This window comes from Maniola hyperantus, chromosome 5 (assembly GCF_902806685.2).
Source record: "Maniola hyperantus chromosome 5, iAphHyp1.2, whole genome shotgun sequence".
Classification (NCBI taxonomy): domain Eukaryota; kingdom Metazoa; phylum Arthropoda; class Insecta; order Lepidoptera; family Nymphalidae; genus Maniola; species Maniola hyperantus.
In genome coordinates, this window is record NC_048540.1 from 7689692 (window position 1) to 7715488 (window position 25797).

General features: G+C 35.7%; 2 protein-coding genes across 3 annotated transcripts in view; one reads left to right on the forward strand and one right to left on the reverse strand.

Moving 5' to 3' along the window:
- Positions 1-22471, reverse strand: part of Timp (Tissue inhibitor of metalloproteases) — a 77025-nt gene extending 54554 nt beyond the window's left edge. The window contains exons 1-2 of one of the 2 annotated variants that reach the window (XM_069498926.1): positions 22205-22471; positions 6029-6095 (exon numbers count right to left, since the gene is read on the reverse strand). The gene's annotated coding sequence lies outside the window, so the exon portion shown is untranslated. The remainder of the gene's footprint in view (positions 1-6028; positions 6096-22204) is intronic. The other variant, XM_069498925.1, reaches the window with a different exon arrangement.
- The window catches only part of Syn (synapsin), a 111385-nt gene that overhangs the window by 67451 nt on the left and 18137 nt on the right, over positions 1-25797 (forward strand). The window lies entirely within an intron of this gene.

The window sequence follows — 25797 nt, forward strand, 5'->3', positions numbered from 1 at the left end:
AAGATTAACAACCCTATGTTATATTATATCTTCATAGTAGGTATCAACTAATCAAATATTGCGAAAAATTTCATACTATAATTATTATAGTTTTTATTAAATTCTTTCACTTTTGATTTTTTTAGTTGTTTATACACATAAACATTTGCTCAACTTTCCCACGGCTATTTTAGATAAGCATAAATCAATTAATCGTAAAATGTAAAGATAGATAAAGTAAACAAGCAAATAAAAACTTCGAACTTTAAGTGCATTGCTTTTTTAGCTTATAAAGATATGGAAGAAAAGGTAAATTCCGTATTGAATGATATAATATAAAATGTGATAAAATGCTCGGTCACGATCGTGAAGTCTCAAATGGGAACATGCATAAAAAACACCTTTACTTAGCGACAAAATATTGCGTTTATGTGTGATAATTATTTGTGTATTTAAATCATAAATAGGTTGGTAGAATATGGTATACGTTAATACGTTAATCCTATATCACGGATTGAAAATAAAATTTTCCATTATATTTGAAGTAGCTTTTGCTACTGACCTCAAATTTAGTCTTCAATCAATAGTAGACATATATATTATATTATTTGGTTTGATAAATGGTTTCATCGTGTAATTATTGTGAGTGCCTGTCTAAGGATGAATATACTAAGACATCCGCATTGGTATGTCTGCTCAGATCATTATCACCTATGTGCTCATAGATCTCTGTACGTAACTATGTAGACTTTAATTTAAGCTCAGATTCTTTGTCAGATAAGGATGACTAAGTCGATGACGACTAATTCTCAGGAGTCAATATCTATGAATAGATCTTGATAATCAGATTACGACAACTCCTTACTTCGGAGTTTTGGAGGTTTATTCTAAAGTATAAGCATACCTATCTACATTCTTTCTACATTCATAAAGTAGTCCACGTCCTTATATTGAATTAAAATTAAATAGAGGCGTTATTAGCACACAATAAAACGAACATGTTTAAATTGTATGTTTTCTTTTATATTCTTTCGGATCTTGGTAAATACGTATAAAGCAAATTACAGATTGATAAGTCTGTAATTTTGGTACAACATACATCAAATACGTACTTAAACTTTAATTACGCGCTTCGGACACATTTTTTCTTGAAATTACATCATCTAAAATGTACCGTAACGAGTAACGAATGAAAAAAGCGGCTGCGAGTTCGAGCGACTGCCAGTATTTAATAAAACAATTAGGCAGCCGCGGCGATCATAAATCGTATACTAAATTTGTGGACGCTATTTAGCAAAGTGAGAGAAGCTTCTTTAAATGCTTAATGCACCTCCTTGTCGAATCATCGGACGGTTGGGCTTAATTGAAACGTTGCAGCTAACCCGTTTTTAGAAAGTTTTGGCTGAATGCCAGCGGCCGTTGTTCTGTATCAAACACTTGCATGGATTTTTGGTTCAGTCGTGAGGTCAAGGTTATCGAAGACTCGAGTGAACGATTAGCGCTTCTTATATTGCTCATAATAGTCATACTTTTATTTATTACGTCAATAGAGCTGTGATATAACAGCCTTTTAGCGAAAGGATTCTTAAAAAAGATAAGATTCAAATTTTCGACGGGACTCTTTGGAGTTCCGTAAATATCGCACATATTAGATTTTAACCCACGAATCTTTTAACCATAACAACTCTTTTGGAAACGGTTTCTGACTTTGGGATAATCTGATTCTCCGCAATCCTATGGCATGTGCCATATAAATAATAGAGCTTTGGGTACAAGTTGCAACATTGATTCTAGGTACAATATTTTCTACAGATTAAGTAAAATTTTAAAATTGAATTCTCTCAATTTCTCTGTTCTCAATTTTATTTTTGATTACCAAATTAAGAAATTTTACGACAAAATTAAACATATGGGTAATATAATTTGGGGTCCCAACGTGCTAGAATCAGCGTTGGCAGACCCCCCCATTAGGTGGACTGACTAGACAGATTCAAACCGAGAGCCACTGCATTCAGGCGGCGCAAGACCGTGGCGTGTAGAAGTTAATACAAAAGATCCATGTTCAGCTGTGGGTATCTATCGGTTAACGATGATGATGATGAAAGAAGTCCAAAGGAAAATTGGTGGATGTTCTAATTTTAAGTGACTCTATAGTCTCAAAATCATTTACTCTACAAGTTTTCGCTACAGTATTAGCATTAGTAGCAGTGAAAGATATTAGGTATAGTTTACGTACACTGTCATAAATAGTGAAAGAGAACTAGGAAGTTGTACTGGTGCATTTCCTGAAGATGTGCCAAATAGTAAATCTAACCTAGTGATAACTCTGGCCATAATTCAGCTGCTTTATGATCACGAGAAGATTAGTAGTGGTAAATAAACTATTCATCACTATCTGTATGAGTTCCTGATCCAAAAACAATGAATGGATGCAAATTGTACCTATATTTTTTAGAACTGAAATTCTTCTCATCAAATATTAATACTTATGGTATATCTGATTCTACAGACATTCAATACGATAAGTAGTGATCTGTGGGATTGCTTTTTAACCTTCTATTATGAAGGACTTAAAATTCTTAAATTATCATCCAATTAAAACATTCAGACCAGTCTCAACCCTCAATGTTGAATAAAGCATGGTTTAAATTACCAAGCATTTTGAAATATATACTAATCATTATGATATGAAAGATTCTTTGACCGAGTCAATCAATCAATCAGCCTGTTTGCTCATACATGCTGGACATAGTTTTCCCAAGAGCGCGCCACATACGGTTTTCCGCCTTCCTCATCCACCCACTTCCCACTACCTCAGTCCAGCGCAGCGGTAGGAAAATTAAAATAACACATTTTAGTATTCGTCGCGATTAATAAGCTGGTGACAGAAGGGCTGGCTCATTTTTGCGCAAAGGATCAGCCTGGCTGTCCAGCGCGGAAATGCAGCCAGTATTCTAGTCACCATTCCACGCGGGCATGATTATGATAGTAATTAGATAAGGCTAGCTTTATGTTTTAATGTAATTTTTTTTCTTAATGAATATTTAAATATTACTTCACCATACCCGGATTCTGGCAATGAAGAATTAACATTTTGCTGTACAGTAGAATGTTTACGTTTTCCTTATCAGATCACGAGATAACATTTGGAGGTAAATGCGTAATATGAAGAGCAAACTGGCCCATAAAAATATGCAGATAAACAATCTACTGTGCTAAACTTAAACAGTGGCCAACCTTGGCCGACTAGACCTGGATTGTGTTTTCCACGGGATGTTTACACTACGCATTATTTCAATGAAGAGAGACGCTTTTAGATCTCGTAAATTCAGCAATTTGCTAAAACAAGAGGAACAGTTCAAAACACTGATAAATTTTCCAAACTACTACTAGTACCTTTAATTTATTACATACACTATAATCTAGATAATGCCCGCGACTTCGTTTGCGTGGATATAATTATTTTAAAATCCCGTGGGAACTCTTTAATTCTCCGGGATAAAAAGTAGCCTCTTTCCATCTTCAGGATGCCAGCTACTTCTGAACCAAACAGATAATGCGCACGACTTCGTGCAGGTGAATTTAGATTTTTTTTTAATCCCGTGGTAAAAGGAACTCTGATTTTCCGGAACAAAAAAACTAGCCTAGTCCGTCTCCGGAATTTAAGCTGACTTTAAAATCGGTTAAACGGATGGGCCGTGTAAAGCTACCAGACAGACAGACACACTTTCACAATAGAAATGAGATTACTATATGAATATTTCAAATTAAATAAAATGTATTTATTAGTCAAAACTTGGTTATTCGGTACTTAAAAATAATTTTCAAGGTGACCTGTCTCGTGAACTAGGAGACCCCTTTTCTTAAAAGGACCAGTGTCTTCCCAAACATATATATATATAGCAGTAAGTAGTAATACGGATAATATTATAATTTAGGAGTTCCTACCTAAATATATTTTATATTTTTAGGGTTCCGTACCTCAAAAGGAAAATGGAACCCTTATAGGATTACTTTGTTGTCTGTCTGTCCGTCTGTCTGTCACGAAACCTAAAGGGTAGGTACTTCCCGTTGACTTAGAAGGCAGGTAGGTAGGTCTTATACCACAGGTAAGAGGAAAAATCCGAAACCCGTGAATAATATGTGGTTACTTACATCACAAAAAAATTTAAATGCGTTCATGAACAAAAATTTGGTATTTTCAACTTTCAAAGTAAGATTAATATACCAAGTTCGGTATCATAAGAGCTTAACTAATGGCTTACTAATTGTAGATTCAAAAACTGATTTTTATTTATTTTTAGTTTTTGATTTATCGTGCAAAATGTCAAAAATCAGTACGGAACCCTCAGTTTTTTTTTGCTAAAAATGAATTGCAATATTGCATATAATATTAGAACCTATAAGTAGTATGGAAGTATGGATACCAAAATTTCCGCCAATATGTTCGCAAGTTATGTAAACAGCGCTAATCGCGCTAACGACCTTGGGTGCGGCGGCGAAAAACAGATGAAGTAATGATGCAGAAAGCATGTTAGAATCATCCTCTAATGATTACATCATGCCGTTTGAATGAAATGACTACATTTTTGCCTCACGGAAAGCTGTCTGCTATTATGTCTACGCCTATCATAGAGTGGCATTCCGTTCCATTTCGCTGATTTGGTTCGGAGACACATTAGCTGCGCGAAACAGTTGTATGCGGTTTTTGCTGACATAGGTACGTACCTAAGGCCATAATCGTGTGTGTAGTAACTTTATTTTATTTTACACATGCATAAGACTTATTTACAGTAGTAGTTATTAGTTATTTACATTTTTTACAGCACGATTGCCTAGATATAATAATATGATCCTTATTTCAAAAATAAATATTAATAACGTGTAATAAAATATTAAAAGAAATCGTATCAAATGTATTAAGTCTCAAGACGAAACGTCTCTGAATTCGTTTTTATTAATGAACCATATAGAAATCGAGCTTGACTGGAAAAAACCTTCGCCATTTAATCCGACTACTGTTTATTTCTGCTGCACCCACATTATGGTTTGGTGTGACGCCTTTCTCGAAATCATCGCTCACATTTATTTCGGGAGATGCTACATATATTCCATACTTACTAATATTTTAAATGTTCAAGTGTGTCTGTCATCATCTCTTATCTACAGAGATAGCGTGCATCCCAGACTGCACAGATATAGGAATCATTAATTATTTACCCCCGAAAATTGAGTTTCCATTGGAGTTTTCAAACCTAAATCCATGCAAAGTCGCGGGCACTATTATGGACTGATAGACAGACTGACTGATCTATCAACGCACAGCTCAAATAACTGGACGGATCGGGATGAAATTTGGCAATTTGTCATCCTGCGGTGCCCGTAACACAGGTTTTTCTAGTACGAATGCCAAAGCACTCCATCAGGTTTCAACATTTATAGTGCCCCTACCTTTTCTGTGCACTAGATTAAATGAGTTTTTTACTGTGCAACATTTTCCTTGGTTGAATATGACGTAGACGTTCGCTAAGAAAGGATGGTTGAAATCGGTGACATTTCAAATCGTATATATTCGTATCGTATCGTATAATCGTATTGATCTATTCACGATATCTCGATTCTCAATAAATAAAAATAACAAATCTGAACAAAATCATCAGGGGAAAATTACCAGTGTTACCTAGTAATAAAGAAGGTGTCTAATCTAAAAAGTCTTAACTTAGTAGTTACTAATGGTACCAAATAATAAAATTGATTACTATAATAAAAGCAACAAAAGCGCAAATCCGAGCAAAAATAACCGGCAATTGTTGTTGCATAAGGTTGTTCCAGTATCAGGTCACTTAATGATGTCACAGACTTTAATATCATGACACGACTGAAGTATTAATGTTTATGTATGTAGGTAAAGAATAACACTTTGTTGTTGGTGCGTGAATATTTTGAAAACGATTTGTCAAAGCAACGCAAGCGTTAAAGCATCCTGCCCTCGAACAAAACTAGAAAATAATGTAACTGTATTTTGGCGTGGCCATTGGAGAAAACCCACCTTGAATGAAGTCCAAGTTTTTTTAGAACCTCCGGGATTTTGAATTTGAGTAATCTTGTTGATATACCTAGAAAAAAAAACCAAAACGTGGATTGAACAAATGACAAAATTATTAAATAAAAATTACAATCATTAATTATAATCAGTAACTAAATAATTATTGATCTAAATTGCTACGATTGATGTAAGTAACTAAGATTGTAATTGGAAAAAGATTTGCGCTTAAAAAGGCAAAGCAACTTGTCACGAAAAACTCCGCAGCGAATTATAAAATAAACGTAATGTGAGAATTAAAATGCAAACTTTGTAATGCCCTGAATTTGTCGTGATTATAGAATAATAAGAGGTGGTTGACGTTTGATGAATAAAGGATTTCGTATCTATAATAATTATGTAATTACTCTAAATGTTATGCTTAGTTGCTTAATTCAAATACTTTCTAAGTATATACAAGTATTCATACTAAGTTTTCAACATATTTTATGCTCTTAGGCACAGCTTAAACGGTCAACACTACTGGTACTTGGTAGTTTTAATTAAAGATTGTGAAGTGTTAATGGACACTGACTGATTCTGAGCACAACTAAATTTTAGTATAATCGCATCCTCTTCCTACTAATGTAATATGAAAAAGACAGAAACAGTTTGACAGTTTTAAATTTAATCTAGAGCTGTCAAACCTCGTGACTTTAGCTACCAGTCGCGAGCATATTGGTTTGTAGCGTGCACTTGGAGTCTTTAAATGTAAACTTCATGTTCTGTCCATTTTTAGCAAGTAGATACTCTAAATATAGTTTACAGAAAGACAACAGAATCGGTGCCACATCTATTTATTGCCCAGTATAGGTAGGATCTATAGAGAGTTATATGTAGTACCTAGTATAGATAGATTCTGATGGAAGCTCGGATCGATCGCGTGCTTTGACGTTCTCTAACGCTGAGTCGTTCACAATGCACGGTCGCGGGATGATTTTGATCGTGATTCAACTGATGGGCATGCTGTTTGATCACAAAACTTTCAACAGGGCTCTCAAGTACCCACTAAACCCCTAACCGTATTTCCATTTTTAAATTTAAATTTTGCGAAATGTAGCCAGCTTTTATTGAGAATGCCTCATGAATTTTAAAATACTGGAGAAGCTAAATTAAGACTAAATTAAAGCAATTTTCGTTACAAGTAAAACAAGTACCTTACCTACCTAATATTTTAATTTTGTAAGAGGTTTACAAATAATACAATCTGGCCTCGGCTCTCTTTATGGAAACTGTTCAGTGCCTTAATGAGATTTTAGTATAGGTATCCGTAATAAATAACCGCTAAATTGTTTTTCCACCTAAATACAATCATAACGTTCTAAAAATACGTTGTTCAGTATTACTTTAGAAGATGTTTGTTGTTTTTGACAAAGATTATGTCAATATAAATTATTATTATTGCTTCGATCTTTATTAATAAACTATTTTTAATTTGTAACTGTAAAATTCTGCACAAGTCGAAGCTGTTATTAGCTTGGTATAAAGAGGTCTAAACTATAGTGAGCTTACGGCTACGTTCACACTAGGCTCAAAAGAGTGCTGAAAATCGGCAACTATTTGGTGTGTGGTAAGCGGTTGACTTTTTAGGGTTCAGTACCTCAAAAAGAAAAAAGGAACCCGTATAGGATCACTTTGTTGTCTGTCTGTTTGTCCGTCTGTCCGTCGTGTCTGTCATGAAAAGCTACAGGGTACTTCCCGTTGACCTAGAATCATGAAATTTGGTAGATAGGTACGTCTTATCGCACAAGTAAAGGAATAAATCAGTAACCGTAAATTTGTGGTAACATCACAAAAAAATTAAAATGTGTGCATGAACAAAATTAGTATTTTCAATTTTTAAAGTAAGATAACTATACCAAGTGGGGTATCATATGAAAAGACTTTACCTGCAAATTTTAAAACAGATTTTATTTATTTTTTAATTATTTTTATGCTAAATTGAAAACTATTATAGTTTTCAATTTATCGTGCAAAATGTCGAAAAAATACGAGTGTACTACGGAACCCTCAGCGCGTGAGTCTGACTCGCACTTGGCCGGTTTTTTTAATAACTGCAAGATAGGCTTGTGCTTGACGAAAACCATCTAAATCAATACTTACTTATAATAAAACTGTAACAGGTCAAATTCTGTACATTGAAGATATTTTGAAAAATTTTTTTCGAGGGCACTCTATAATCGATACTGAACACAAAACTGTAATTTTTTTCATTTTTGTCTGTCTGTCTGTCTGTCTGTCTGTCTGTCTGTCTGTCTGTCTGTCTGTCTGTCTGTCTGTATCACGGCCGCGCATCACGCTGAAACTACTGAATGGATTCCAATGAAACTTGGTACGATTTGAGGTCATACTATGAGGAAGAATATAGGATACTTTTTATCCCGAAATTCAGCATGGTTCCCGTTGGAGAGGGGATGAAAGTTAAAATGTATACTGAGTTGTAATTCATTAACGAATAACGCGTAGTCCGATTTCATTCATTCTTTTTTTGTTAGAAAGGGGATATTTTAAAAATTGTTCCGTAAATATTTCAAGGTAATCGGTTTTTAACCGACTGTCAAAAAGGAGGTGGTTCTTTTTTCTACATCGATTTTTTCGAGGTTTCTGGACCGATTTGCATTTTTTTTTTAAATCAACAAAAAAAGTTTTCGTGGTGGTCACATAAAAAATTCTGGATTCAACTCCTTAATCCTGATGCAGGGTTACTGCCCGCCTGAGTTATCAAGATTCAGGAAGTGTTCATAGTGAATTCATATTGTAGGTACCAAGCAACGACTTTATTCTCAGACTTCAAGTCTCAACTCCTCAACCCTGATGATGTAGGGTACAGCACTCCTAAACTATAATGTTTCAGGAACTGCGGATGATGCAAAATAATTTTAGGTACCAAGCATAGGCTACATCATTGAACTTCGGATCCTAACTCCTCAATCCTGATGCTGCAAAGTACTGAAGTCCTAAATCGTGGGGATTTAAAAAAAAATTAAAAAATTTGAATCGACTGTTAGGCGGAACGAAGTTCGCAGGGTCAGCTAGTATATGTATAAAAGAAAGTTATTGCTTAATAAACAGCATTTTTGAGGTCTAGGTTAGTTCTGTAGCTAGGCAAACTGCATACGGACTGCGTAGCGTGAACCTACTCAAAATAGTATTGGGCCTAACTTAGGTTCACAGGCACAAACTGTAAGCCTAATGTGAACATAGCTTACTTGACGTTAGGCATAGTAAGCGACAGGTCGAGTTGGCAATCGGGTTATGAGGCGGGGGGACGCCCTGCACCACCCGCACGTCACTCATGCTATCCCGCACCGAGTTAGCGTGGGGGCTGTGCGGGTGTGCGAGGCGTCCCCACCCCGATTGCCATCTCGACCTGTCGCGTACTATATCTCGTATTACCGTTAGCAGCGAAGTGGCGCCGGCCTTACGCTAGTTGTTGTGTACTCGTAGAATAAATTCCATTTCGTAAGCAATATTTGATACACCACACCTGACTATTTCATTATTATTATTAAAGATTGTGTGGTCAAAGTTCACCTACATAACTATTATGATATGGCTAACGGTTGTACAAAATTAATCATTTACTTTCACGTGCTTTCATTTGAAATTGTTGAATTCATCATACGAGGTACGAAAATGTTCTCAGACAGTTTAGACTTTAGAGATCATTAGTCGCGTGTTGCAAGGTATGTTTAATGTTTATAAACTACATAACATATTTGACTGTTATAACTTTATTCAACGAGGTATTTATTATCACCAATATTTTATTTCGGCTCTCGCTTTTTATGTTCAGGAATCACCATAATTATATTATTTTTATCAAAATAATATTATGCGTCTTTGAATCAATAACAGGTTTCTGTAAATGTGCTTTTCAACTTTAAAGCTCTTGGTGTTTATTTGTAAAATTTTATCACACACAATTCAATAGATAGACAGACGAACTGGACAAACTTTTAGGGTTTTTCGTACTTTACTTAGTACTTAATACGGAACACTAAAACGGTATAAATGTCAGTTGAACCTTCGATCAAACGCATACAGAACAAACAAACCCTATAAGAGAAATACTCATTTTAAACATTTGTTCATTTCTTTCTTGCCTATCTATTAAACAAATAGAAATCGTTGAATTTGTTATTATATTAATTTATAGAATGTTGACGGTTCAATATAGGTTTGCTTGTGTACTTGGTATGGTAATGTTACGTAAGGACTAATAATGTTAAGGCATTATCTAAATCTTAAACGCTTATGTTCTGTCAAATTATGTATGTATCAGGTAGGTACATCAGAGTATAGGCGCCAGCCGGTCAAGATATAAATCCTAGATTTGCGTGGGATGAAATCATCGATTTCAGATACGTCACAGATGCAGCCTCAAGACTTAGATAGTGCATACCTAAATTTACGTTATGGGTGAGAAGATATACCTATGTAAAACATACGCGTGGAAATAAGAACCTTCACCTTTTTTAGGAAATGATATGTAAATGAATTTTTTTATGTTTTAATTTTTTGCCTTTAATTAAGAGATATGAAGGTATCCAAGATCCTTGCATAATATTTCCGTGATTTAAGAATCAGGCGTCAGCCTCAAATATATTGTTTTAAATTCTTGTCTTCTATAGCGCAAATTGAAATATTCAACATATTATTCAGATTCTAGGTAGGTACACCAATTATCTTGTTACCTAGGTACTAGACGAGTACGTTTAAAGCCTATAATATCTATCTACAATGTTATTTATAATTTTTCTCTTTATACATTCGAATGAAGATTTAAGACGACGATAGGTAATCTTACCCATAGTTATTGTAGATGCACGATGTCGCATTCTATATATTATTAAGAGAAGAATGTTTTAACGCTTCATTGCTTTGAGCACAGCAAACGAGCTCTAGATTCCCAGGAGCATTGAGTTAGGCAATGGAACAGCGGACTTCATAATTTAGTTACATCAGAGGCGTTTTAAATGCAGTCCCAACTAATGATTTAAAAAGTTAATAATATGATTGTTAGCTTATAAAATTACTAAGTAATTCAAGGTGTTTATATTTTTTAAGTTAACGTATGAAAAATCCTTTTCCATCCACACAACTACTTATAAACACATAATTAGTAAATACTTACATACAAAATTAGTAACTAGTAAATACATACTTACATATAAATAATTATATTAACAGATTATTTCATTGCATGCGTTAAATATTTTAATTTTTATGACATTATTTAAAATAAATTAATAAAGAGATTGCTAATTATATTGAAGTAAGACTTTATTTTCATGTAACGCAAAATAAAAACACTCAAGTATGTCATTATTTTATTAGGTCCAGAGCCAATTGACTTAATGTCAAAAAGCACTACTGGTGAACTTGTGAACCAATCAGGTTGAGTCATTTTTGTGGGACATAGCTGTTCTAGAATCGTGAGTCGTGACAACTCTCTGCCTACGAAGTAGATCACATACATTCTTATAATCATGAGGAATGCAATACATTTCTTACTTTTCCTTTACTCTACAGTGTTTACTTTATTCGGCAAATACCAACAAGCATTTTAACAAGTTCAGACAGTTTGTCAGACAGTTTGAACTTGGCGTAATAAATGTTTTAAAGTCAAGCCGAACCGGTAAAAGAAAGTTCCCTTTTATGTTGCTTGGCAGTTTCGATTAAAGGGAAAACTTGATAGAATTGGTTCTTATTTATGTGTTTATTTACGATATAACTTATAAATTACGCTCGTTTAAGTATTTTTATGATATAACTAGCTGATGCCCGGGACTTCGTCCGCGTGGAATTAGGTTTTTTTAAAAATCCCGCGGGATATCTTTGATTTTCCGGGATAAAAAGTAGCCTATATCACTCTCCAGGTCTTTATCTATACCCATGCAAAAATCACGTCAATCCATTGCACCGTTGCGACGTGATTGAAGGACAAACCAACAAACCAACAAACAAACACACTTTCGCATTTATAATAAGGGTAGGTACTGATATTATATTCGTTCGTCGTCGTAAAAAAATAACTATATGTCTGGACGACGCGACGTGCTTCGATGCTGTATTCTTGATTGGTAGGAGCTGTCAACAGCAACCCAAGCACAACTGCTGTGCGACAACGCTTTCCTGTGCCTTTTTTGGGGGTTTTCATTGACGAAGCAAAAGCATCGAGATGCGTCGCACAGATTTTTTTGGGCTGCTGTTCCAAACCACTTAATTACAGTCATGCGCCATGAAAATATTATACTATATTATACTAAGGTATAATGATGATTAATGACTTTCGTATAAAATTTTATTCTCAAATAATTGATGCCGTTGATTTCATCCACGTAGATTTAAGTTTTAGAAATACCTTGGGAACTCTTTGATTTTCAAAGGTTAAAGGGGAAAGTTAGCCTATATCACTCTCCAAGTCTTTAACTATCCATGCAAAAAATCACGTCGTCGATCCATTGCTCCATTTCGGAGTGATTGAAGGACAAACACAGTAGGGAATAGTGATAGAAAGTCATGTTAACTAGTTAATTATTGTTAAATATAAGTATACTTATCAGAGACCCAATTCTTCGAACAGAGCATGTTGCCAATGATGACATATGGATCCGAGACATGGTCGCTAACTATGGGCCTCATAAGAAAACCCAGAGTCCTTCAGCGGGCGATGGAGAGAGCTATGCTTGGAGTTTCTCTACGTGATCAAATCAGAAATGAGGAGATCCGTAGGAAAATTAGAGTAACCGACATAGCTCAACGGGTTGCGAATCTGAAGTAGCAATGGGCAGGACAGATAGTTCGGAAAACCGATAGACGTTGGAATCGGAAGGCGCAGCGTTGGAAGACCCCCACTAGATGGACGGACGACAGTGGATGTCTATCGGTAGATGATGATGATTATATACTTATCTAGACTATTTATTAAATATAGGATACAAGTAGCGGCGATTGAATAACAATGGACCCTAAATGGTTGCGTTCCAGTTCTGCGTAAGGAATAGATGTAATACTTACTTGGAAATGTAAGCGACGTTAAAATAGTAAGTACTTAGTAGTTAAGGTATAAAAGGTTAGACAGAATACTATCGCATTACGTATTTCGTTATAAGACTATTGAATACAGAATAATTGGATACAGTAGGCCTTTTCCGTATAATATTTACGTTTTTGCATTAAGGTTAGGTAAAATATTTTGAGAAACGCGCGAGCAATTTAATTGTATTAGTATGGATTCTCACATGCTGGTATATTGCACGTGTTACAAATTACCAAAGCAAACGTAAGGACATGCACATTGTTTTGTCACTTGAGCCGTATAGACGAAACCACGATGAAACCGTTGTTTTCATTCCGAAGAAGTAACGCGAGTAGGTAATGTGCTCCTGTGGCTACGAGCACAACATTCCCGGCTGGTATCAGACTACAGCGATATTTCCTCTTATCATACTGAACATAATATTATGTGAACACCACAGAATACATAATAGTTCTGCCTACTAGGCTAACACTCGGTTTCTGTAACTTATACCTGTTTCAACTTCAGCAATTTTACACCTCCCTATAAGTACCTACAAATCAATAAAATTGAAACTGTCTGTCTGTAATTTCGCTTATATCTACTCGTAGTAGTACACTTTATCAAAAGCAATTATTAAAAAAAAAATCCGCGAGTTCATCCCCGTGAGAATTTCGAAAAATCGTTATTCCTTGTCTATGTGCAAAATTTCAGCTTTCTAGGTCCAAGTGCTTGGGTTGGACGTTGATGAGTCAGTCAGATCCACGTCGGTCTGACTGTCCTAACTCCTAAACAAAAGGAGCTTAAGCACTCTTGTATTTTTTTTTCCAGGCATTTTTAGAAGTCTCAATAACTCAATGGATTAGGGGGTACCTAGACAGGTCGTTAGGTTTGAATCTCACATTTTGACTTGTCTATAGCCAATCGTAGCACAAGCTTTTTCCTTGATAGAAGGAAAAATATATAATTTAACGAGTAGGTATTTACGTAGGTAATTACGTGCTACTTTTTAAATTATTATTATCCAACTACTTAATTGTAATGAGTTACACTTCGCAAACTTCTAATATTGTTACTTTACACAAATTACGTCAAATACGGACAAAATAATACGTTAGGTTAGGCTATAAAAATGCAACTGAGATAAATTGTTATGTTTTGTCATAAGCTTTTTAATATTGTGTAATGTTTTTACATAAAAATAAGATTGAATAATCTATAACAGCTAATAGAATAAATTCGAAGTAAGTATCCCTAATCCGGCACACTTTCGTTGGGTTTTTCATGTTTAAGTTGATCGCACATTGTCGCAAGAGACGTTAAGGTTCTTGGCTCTTACAGAACTTAAACGGTATATCGACTGAAAAAGGGAAGGAATCCCAGAAAAATGGCACAAGTCGATCGCATAGAACGTGTTTAACGTGTGCTAACATCATCCGCGTTTTCAATCATCTAAATATATAAATGGCAAAGCTGACAGACAGACTGACTGATTGACTGACTGGTTGACTGATCTATTAACGCACAGCTCAAATTACTGGACGGATCGGGCTGAAATTTGGCATGCAGATATCAACGCACAACTTAAACCCCTAGTTCTAGAGACATGAAATTAGGAGAGTGTGTTATTTGTAAAGAGTAGGTCTAGGTATCCACTAAAATAGGGTTTTCGAATTTTACCTCTAGGTGGTTTAAAAGAGGGTTTTAAATTTGTTTAGTCCACGCGGACGAAGTCGCAAGCATAAGCTAGTAAACAATACGTTGCGCGCGGCTCTTGCGGCTCTTGCAGGTCGTCTTGCAGTATACGATCAGCTTTATATCGTGAACTCGGTCGATATAATCGACGCCCGCATTGAATTAAGATAACCAATTTTATTAGTAGATACTCTTTCAATTTGTTAAATGTTTTTCTTTATCACAGCTACTTATGCGAGCTTTCTCTACGATTAATGCAAGGAATGTGTGTATTTAGTTTTATTCACTGTCGGAATGTCAAACTTTTGTTAATTTTGGAACAGCTGAAATGAAATTAAATGTTCCTTGAAAAAAAAAACCGATGTGACGTGTAAATGAAATTATAATTGAAAAAGTAACTTGCTGTGTTTTATTTTTATTTTTATTTATTCGGATCAACAAACAGTAGCACGCAGTGCTTAGATAAAAAACAGTAATAATATAATATAGTAATATTATACGTGCTACCCACTACGACAACCACATAATATTATTAATTAATACTTACTTAATATACTTACATGTATAAATTACTAGATGATGCCCACGACTTCGTCCACATGGATTTCGGTTTTTGAAAATCTATGTTGATTTAATCTATACCTAGCTTTTTATTCTATAGAAGCACTACTTTCTAATCTTGTACCTAAATTATTATAAATGCGATAGTGTGTATACCTGTCGGTCTGCAGCATTTCATGGCCCATTTGTTTAAGTAATTTTGACAAGGTACAGAGATACATTGCGTCCCAGGGACGGACATAGGCTATTTTTTGTCCCGCAAAATCAAAGATTTCCCACGGGATTCTTAAAAACCCCTTAACTCACGCGAACGAAGTCGCGGGCATCGTCTAGATATTTATAACGGAAAAATAACCTTGAAATAATATTAATCTATACTTTATCATAATTTGCAACAGCCGTCATCGATATTTGCAGATAATTCCTCAAGTAATCTATCGCGTTATCATTAAAATTACACGAAGATAAGACGAAAGTTTGTTTATGTTTGATACAAATTGGTTAGCATACTTCCGCGTCCACATACTTAACTCTTCTAGTATGAACTTGGCCTTTGGTTATTCTCGAGATTGGGTCAACTGATATATCCAAGATGACTGCTCGCCACTCATGCGTACAATATTCATTGAAACAATTAATATTATAGGGTAATAAATTCTTCTTGGTTACTTCAATGTAAAACTGTGAGAATATTGCATTTCAAATCGTAGATATGTATGCATATTTTATACATCGATAACTCCGAGAAATAGTTCTAAACAACAGTTTTACATAAAGGGTTTAGAATAAAAACTTATTGAAAAATAATGTATTTCATACAAGTAAACACCTTTTTACACGCCTACCCAAAAAAGTAGTATTGTTAGTATTATAGTAGTACCTAATATTTTCAGTTCACGTATCTATGTATGTACATAAATGAGTTTCTTTATTCCACCATAATTTCTAAATTCCTGAAAAAGGGTATCGTTAGAATCATCATCCCGAGTGACACTACAATTTTTATTTAATAAACACTGTTGATGCAAACCGCAGTCGGATTTTGAAAACGTGATAACAGAGTATAGAGTAATAAATTCTTTTGAAGACTTTGTTTTCAGCGTGCAGTAAAGCGCACTGTGACCTCGACTCTTAAGTGAGGGGGTCGTGTGTTTAACTTAGTTTATAATTTATAAACTAAGGTGTGATCTGCATGGAGACTCCGGCCACGATTAGTTAACTGACTATCCTACTGGAAGTAGTAGTATTCTGGTACATTGCCACGTAATAACCGATTAGGGATATGGGTTTAATATAAGTAAAGTGTCATCTTAGGCTGCATCATCTATTGCCAGCAAATCTGATTGCAGACAAGCGCTAGTCTGTAAAAAAAAAACTAACCTTTCCAGGTTAGCGCGATATCATCAGTTATCATAATTATAATTCAGCAGGTAGGATCGCAGTTAAGCGCTATATTTATTAATAAATCCAATGGGACAGAGTACTATACGCACCTATCATCAATTGGCATGTGAAATAGCATCGACGTCGTCATAATTCATAGTTACAGAGGAGTGCGGGCCTAGTTCATGATTAACTTCTTCCGTATACAGGGTCAACTATCAAGGGTCATGACGCTCCACGCCAGTAGAGCTACGACTTAAGGAATATCTCATATACCGTTAGCATATGCGACTTTCACTATCCCAAGGAAATATAAATTAAATTGGAAAGCTCTAACATGATAGAGGTACCTATTCCTTTTCTTCATGAAAATAAATTTCTTCAATTTGAATCTTTATATTAGCCATTTTGGCGGTCAAGATTTTATTGTAAGAAAAATGCAGTCATTAGAAAGCCATATATACATTTTAATAAATGCGAATGTGTGTATGTCTGTCTGCTATAGCCATGACCCATCCATTTAATCGATTTTGACCTACAAAGATAGTTTGCATCCCGGGGAAGGACATGAGGTTACTTTTAGTCCCGGAAAATCAAAATTAAAAATCCACGTGGACGAAGTTGCGGGCATCATCTAGTAGGTACCTACTTGTTAAAGATATAGCTTGGAGACGGATATAGACTACTTTTTATCCCCGAAAATCAGAGTTCCCACGGGAATTTTAAATCCATGCGGACGATGTTGTGGATATTATCATCAGTAGTAAAAAAGTAACATAGGTACTTATTTAAATTTTACTTTGTAATCACACAGAAAAGCTGGTATATGGCTTGTACATATTATAACAAATAATTGAATGTCTCCCAAATCTTTCTCGACACCGGTCTCGTGTAGAGGTTTTATCGAGAGATTTACCAAAACCAAAAAAAAAAATTAACGGCAAAATAAATTATTTAATTAGAGGGCGTTGCTATCGCAACATCTAATTATCCAGTTCGTGATCTAAACACTGAAGGTATTCAGTAGGTAAATCGGTTCCAGTCTCAGGTTCCAGACTGAAATAAAAACAGCTATATTTTTAAAAATCTATCTAGATGGCCTACTTGTAAAAGATCACGACATCGAATGCATTAAATATCGATTTTATTAAACTACCTTCAATAAATAAATTAATAATCTTATACTATTTCCAAAAATTCAAATCAATTTAAAAAATAGGCTAACAGTTGAAAACTGATTTGTGATGCGTAAATAGGTAGTTATATATAGTGCAAAAGCAAATAGGTAGTTCTTATGACGAAAAATAATATATTCAATAATATAATGCCTTCAGCATTTATACACCCATTTACCAAGTCAACGAAACTGTATTGCTATACATAGTAGATACCTTACATATTATAGGTATGACATATTATTATATAATTATATAATTATTGTGTATGGAATTAACTCTTGCGTCAGAACATTTACTATTACGAAAGATGGCACCATTGTTTACATTGTAAATAATCCGTGAGGTAAAGTGATATGTGTAGTTCACTCATGCAGTAGTAATCACTAGGTACATAGAGAACGGTCCTATGTATTATGATATAATCCGCTTACATGAAAAAACAAGAAATTAAAAATCTCAAATGATAGAAGTGGACCTTGCACCTACCAAATTTGAATCTGATATAAACTAAGTTAAATTAATATTACTTCTTTTACAGTTGTACACATATTCTAATTATAACAATTTATTATTAATATTACTCATTACTTTGTATTACAAAATTTGTTTTTTCTATTGAACAAGTAAACTCCACATTTATAGCGTTATGTCAACTTATTGTGTGACTATGTGTACATTTTTGGTAACTAATGTATTAAAAAACGGAAACCAAAACGAGTTTTGTAACTACAGTGTCCGTATTAAAATGCATCTCATGGACTTCCACATTGAAGGCATTTTATAGAATGTGCAGTAATTGGTATCCAAACTGGTATCGAACCTGAATAATGTTATCGAGTAAAATTTGGCTTTACTTTGGTACATAAATATATATAAGGTAAAATTACTGGCAGGAAAGTGCTTGATCAGCCATAAATGATCGACTTCTAGGTATTTAGATTTTTTAGACACAAACTTTAATCAGTACCCTTATTATAAATGCGAAAGTGTGTTTGTTTGTTAGTTTGTTGGTTTGTTGGTTTGTTGGTTTGTTGGTTTGTCCTTCAATCACGTCGCAACGGTGACGGATAAAGACCTGGGCTTAGTGAACTTAGGGCTAAGTGGCTTAGTGACTTTAGGAAGTGACTTAGGCTACTTTTTATCCCGGAAAATCAAAGAGTTCCCACGGGATTTTTAAAAACCTAATTCCACGCGGACGAAGTCGCGGGCATCAGCTAGTTGATTTATCAAAATCGATCACACAGACTGCGCCTTTTTATAAGCTTTCGGTGCTTTTTGGTGGCTATAGCGTCAACCGTGCGTCTACCAAATTGTTATTTTTTGACGTCACTCACCCAGTGTCACTACCAGAGTCCAGAACTAAGACGAAACTAACGACGCCTCATTCATTAAATCGATTTTAGGCTACATCGATGGCTAAAAGAAGACGCCACTATTTTTTTTATACATAAGTACATACATACACCAGAAAAACATTGCCATCAATATACTAATTTTCCGTGTTTAACCACTTTAATAAAAAAGTAAACCAAAGTAAACATTTACTCGGACCCTACGATACAGGTTATCTCCTAGTGTAGGGTCCACTGGTAAAAGTTCATGTAATGTACAAGTAAGCAAATTTAAAAAAAAAACAAAATTCATCATTCTGGCGCAGTCGGGTAAAAATAAGGCGCTACCTAATCTCGTACGGAATTTTATATAAACTAATCATTCCAGGAATTCTCATCAGATGCTAAGAAAGTTTCGTGATTGAGATAGCGTTATTTATGTGTTAGCTGCGATGCATTCCCTTTTAAAAGTTTAAACACATTTCCTAAAAAACGTTCCCATTTTCTGAAAGAGGGATCCCGTAATTTGTTTCGCTCAAGAGTTATATATATTGGTATAGATAGCGTAAGAGTACAATAATAGAATATGTAGTGATACGCTCTGTTTATCATGTATGACATCGGGCCCTACTCCTGTAGTCTTGCATTTTGTCCTACGTGAACTATCTATAAATCATTATTTATACTTAGTGCAGTCAGTAGTTTTGTATTCAATTTCACCGATTTTTTAATAATCTTTATTAGGTGTTTTTTTTTAATTTTATTCAGGTAAAGCTACCCCTTGTGGGCACCCTTGCTGCAATTTCAAAATGTGGTGTAGTAGGTGGTGATAATGCAGTCTAAGATGAAAGCGGGCTAACCTGGAAGGCGTGTGGCAGTTTTTAATAAACCCATGCCCTTTTGGTTTCTACACGGCATCGTACCGGAACGCTAAATCGCTTGGCAGCGCGGCTTTGTGTAGGGTGGTAACTATAGTCACGGCCGAAGCCTCCCACCAGACCAGACCAGTAATTTAGAAATTATAAAATTCCAAACCCCTGCCAGAAATCGAACCCGGGACCTCCCACTAATAAGACCAGAGTGCTTACCACTGCGCCAGGGAGGTCGTCGAACCTAGTACCTGCGAGCTGGTGTCAGACAACTTTACAGAGCAGTTGTTTTGTATGCAATTTGACCGATTTATTTAATAACTGCCATGAGTCTCTTATTAAGTTTCCATGCTAGAGTAGTGCATCAGAATTGGTGGTAGATACTCTATATAGTGGTTTGCCTTGCCTTACTAGTCAAATCTCGATGATTTAAAAGGTTGTTTATATTTAGGCATTAGGCTCATATTTTTGATTTTTCTACTACAACCAGTTCACATTATTTTAATCCAGAAACCCAGTTAATCCCAGCCAGCAGTAGAGTAGAATGGACAACGTGGTCTGAATTATTCCATATTCCAGATTAAAGTTGGATACTGGACTGGAATATGCTTTATCTGACCACTATATTTCATGAATAAGTAGCACATAAGGATATAGCTATTTATTCAATTTCTTCATAAAATACACCACACCATCAGAAACTATTCATAGGTCGCGCATCGTCGTTAGCAAAATGTTTTGCTGGCAGTCATGAGTGGGAACGATCAGTACCTACGTCAAGGAGCGAATCTTGACCATTATGCAATAAAGGCGTTTGATTAATCAATAGAGCCAGTGGGTCCCGCGGGATCGCTAACGACGCGCTTCCTTCACCTCTATTGGCAGGTCTTTGCACTTCTCCGACCACACTCAATAGACCTATGTTGTAATATTTTGTACAATATTGATATGAATGTTTCTACATTGATCTTATGGTTTTTTTTATAGTAGTCATAATCAACAGCCTCTTTGATTCAACAGTGTGACTTCCTGCGGTGTAATTTAGATATACGGAAAAAATATGGGGATAAATTAATTTTGGAAAATATCTTTACTTACCTATTTTGTTTAAGCCAGAGAAATTACTTAATGATTATACTCAAAAACCTTCGTAGATAGAATGTCTAAATATATTTTAAATTCTTGAAAATAAGTATAATTTAAATTAAAGTGTCCATATAAAAACTACAAGGTTTTGTATATTTACACAAATAAAAATACACACCTACACAGAATCAACTAGGTTTTTTAAATTTATCATAGAAATTCAACCAGTCTATCCTAAATTTGGAATGCTAGTCTAAACCTGGAAATTATTAACTAACAGTTATTGAATGTTAGGACGTTAACCAAACCGCTAGCGATGTTTACAAAATATGTCACGTTTGGTTTACAAGCAATATCCACATAGTTGCAATTATGTACCTACCTGAGCAGCAAAATACAGTTTTTATGATATTATCCAGGCGTCACACCGATCATTATAATCCGTAAATCCGTCCTTAAAAAGTAAAAAACCGGCCAAGTGCGAATCAGGCTCGCGCAATGAGGGTCAGGGAATGGAGGCTCCGTACTAAGGTCGTATTTTTTCGACATTTTGCACGATAAATAAAAACTATTATACCTACTTATGCATTAAAATAAATAAAAATCTGTTTTGGAATGTATAGGTAAAGCCCTTTTATATGATACCCCACTTGGTATAGTTATCTTCTTTGAAAATTGAAAATACAAATTATTTGTTCATGAACACATTTTAATTCTCGGATTTATTCCTTTACTTGGCCTATATGAACTACCTACCTACCCAATTTCATGATTCTAGGTCAACGGGAAGTAGGTACCCTATAGGTTTTCTTGACAGACACGACAGACAGACAGACAACAAAGTGATCCTATAAGGGTGCCTTTTTCCTTTTGAGGAACGGAACCCTAAAAACTATAAAAGCCTATTTGTTGAATGAAACTTACAGTAGAATATACCTAGTTATCTACTGATGTTAACAATATGAAATATCGTAAAAATATCAATAAAATAATCGATAACAAAATAAACATTGCACCTGCACACGTAGATTTTTCAGTTTTGCTTTCAGTATGTAGCCTGTATAGTAGGTAGGTATCCAATAGTTTGTGGCATTCACTGTAACTCACTATATGGGGTCCGAAATGTATCGAATAAGGTTATGTTGTGTAAAACTGTTTATCGTAAGTGCTCCCGCGCAATACCGGCTCGCGTCTACATCGACACGCGTCCTATGTAGCGGGCAATCAGTGACTGAACGTTTCGTTGTGTCGGACCAGTTATTATGCGCCCACTGTTGCCATCAATAACTTCAGTTAACACGTGGGCCTCGGTATGCCAGGCGAAGCCCTTGCTGTGATATCACAGCGCACAGCTCTTATCGGTGCATCGCGGTAAAAGCCGGTGATTCATCAAAATTAGATTTCACGCATGACATCAGCCGATCGCACCTCATGTAAACAAGAGATACCACCGGATCTATAAACTTCAAAGTACATTCTGAACATATGAAGCTTCTTACAAAGTACCTATACGTTGCAGACTGCTTATCGTTACAAAACCGTTAGTGACGAAGATTACTCGGAAGAACTGAGATTCGTGAGAATTAAACTTGTGGAAAAGGAATAGGTACCTACCCTACCTACCTTCCTCATCATCATCATCATCATGAACCGATAGATGGTTTGGAAAACCGATAGACGTTGGAGGCCCAACGTGCTGGAATTGCGACCTCGAACCGGAAGGCGCAGCGTTAGAATACCCACTTGGTGGATGGACGACATCAGACGAGTGGCAGGGAGCCGCTGGATTCAGGCGGCGCAAGACCGTGGCTTGTGAAAGTCCCTACAAGAGACCTACGTCCAGCAGTGGATGTCTATCGGTTGATGATGATGATGAACATTGTTGCTAAAGCTATTTGTGTATTGGGTGGTATTGGAAACAAAATGCGGTCGACATTAATAAAAAACTTGAACAGAGCGGTGATAGCCTAGTGGATAAGGCGTCGGCCTTCTATTCTAGAGGTCGGGGGTTCAATCTGGCCTAAGCTCTCCCGGGCCTAAACTCTTCTCACTCTGAGATGAGACCCGTGCTCTGTAGTGAGCCGGTTATGAGCTGATCATGATGATGATGAATTCTCCTACGTGGCTGGAAATGAACCACGGAGGAATTCAAATTTCAAACGGATTTAACCTTATAATAAAATTATACTTAAATTGATTAACTGAGGTACAATACCTACCTACCTTTAAAGCCTACCAAAATTATACTTTTACAATGACTTTATCAACAAGCATACATTTTTAATATTACATTAAGATTATTCCGGTCTATCAAAAACCTGATCAGGTTTATCCGAGCACATTATTACATAGATAGGTACACTACATTTAAACATAACTCGATTATAACAAGCAATAGGTATACTTACTCTTACAAATAAAACATTTTCCTTAATTGACGTTAATTGTGATTTGCGAAGGAGTCAGGTGACATAAATAGGTTTCAATTAGTTGCACGTACCTCTGTTTGTAGATGCCTCTTGTCCTTATCAATATAGGTCGGGCCAAGATTAACGCAATATTTTCTTTACCACAGCGTGTTAATAACTTCGATGATCCTACTTGGGTGGCACCACTCATCTAAATTCTAAACTGGTCTTCAATAATCGAGAAAACTATAAATACCACAAACCCAATTATAATTTAAACTTGCTAATTAATAACTAATAAGTACTTATAATTTTTTAACTCATCATCATCATCATCATCATGATCAACCCATCATCGGCTCACTACAAAACACGGGTCTCCTCTCAGAGTGAGAAGGTTTTTGGCCATAGTCTACCACGCTGGCCATATGCGATTTTATTAATTAAGTAAAATAAAAAGAACTCATACATAACAGAAATTAATTACTAGTACACGTGCCGTCGCGCTCTGAATTAATTAACGTTTTAGATTTTTTTAACCTAACTTCAAAGAAATGTGTTTTAATACATTACTGCAGCGGCCAGCAAAAAAGGCATTGATGGACGAACGTTTAAGAATATATTTTGTTGGATACTAAATAGATCTATTGGGTTAATCAAAGCCGGATAGAAACTATAAACTAATTCAAGGTGATAACTTTATCGATGCTAAAGTAGGTATGTATTAAAGTAGGTAAGTACCTAGTTAGGTAGGTTCTTCCTTACTACTTATTCACGTTAAGTAAGGTCAGTAGTAGTAATGAGTTCACATTCGTTTAACTTGTACGCTCAATTCCGATAATTAGGTAGATAACACCTCAGCTATATAATACTTAGATACACTCTTAATATACAAATGCATGGCGGTGAGATAACATCAAAGGCAGTCATTATAGTGATAAATGACAATTGTCTTGTCCTTTGAGGACAATATATGCCATCTAGACTTGTGCAATACTATTTCTCGCCTGGTTATAGTCATTAAGAGTTATTCTGAGCGACGACGGTATTGATATTTGAATTGAATGCTTCCATAGACGCCGCAAAGTTATCATATAGATCGATCAGGAGATAAGAATCCTTGTTATGGTGCAAATTATAGCCGGCCTCGTGGCGCCGCGTGCTTATTCGTGTAACAAAATGTCCTCGAAAAATCGGCGTAGAAAAATAAACCCATGACTTCACGACGCAAAAATGCGTCCAAGTATTGTGAAAAACTTACTCATCAATTCGTTCCCCTGTATGCAACGTGTTAAGACTGATGCGTCTGGTACGTAACAATGCGTAAACACTAAACAACAACTCAAAGGATATTAAGTTTGAGTAGACGGCGTCGTTCAATCGCTAGAGGTCTCAATACACAAGTTGTGGCGAACCATAAATAGTAATATATACAGAGCGATGATGCCTGTTTCTCGAAGTTGACGTGTACTGGTGCGTCACCACTATGATCTGTTAAGTCCTATAGAACCAAACAGTTGATGCAGAGCCACCCACGAACACGCCCCCGCGGAAACCTTGTCATACGTAGCGCCGCGATCAACAATCTCAAAAGTGTCAAAGAAGGTTGAAGACGAGACCATCGCCCTGATCCAGGAGCCGTGGGTCAGGGGAAAAACCATATGTGGTTTCGGAAGCTGTAATGGTAAGATCTATTCACACAGTAATGACGAACCACCGAGAACATGCATTTACATTCCACGCTGTGTTACAGCACTATTACTAACACAATACTGTTCCAGAGATCTGACAGCAGTCAAAATAAATAATGGAATACAACAAGGCATAGGGCGACCGCCAAGACCGGTGGTTCTAGCATCAATATACATGCCCATCGAAGACCAAATACCACCAAAAGAATTGGTGGAACTTGTAATACACTGTGAGGATAACGACATCGATTTAATTATCTCTGTCGATAGCAACGCGCATCACAACCTATGGGGATGCAAAGTCAACAACAAACGTGGTGAGCAATTTGTGAACTATATACTAACCACTAACCTAACAATTATTAACATAGGCACCGAACCGACCTTCGTGACGAGTAGGTACCAAACCATAATTGATATAACCTTAGCGTCAACCAGAGCCGCAGATCAGGTAAAAAACTGGCGAGTCAGTGACGAGCCTTCACTATCTGACCACAGGCGGATATGCTA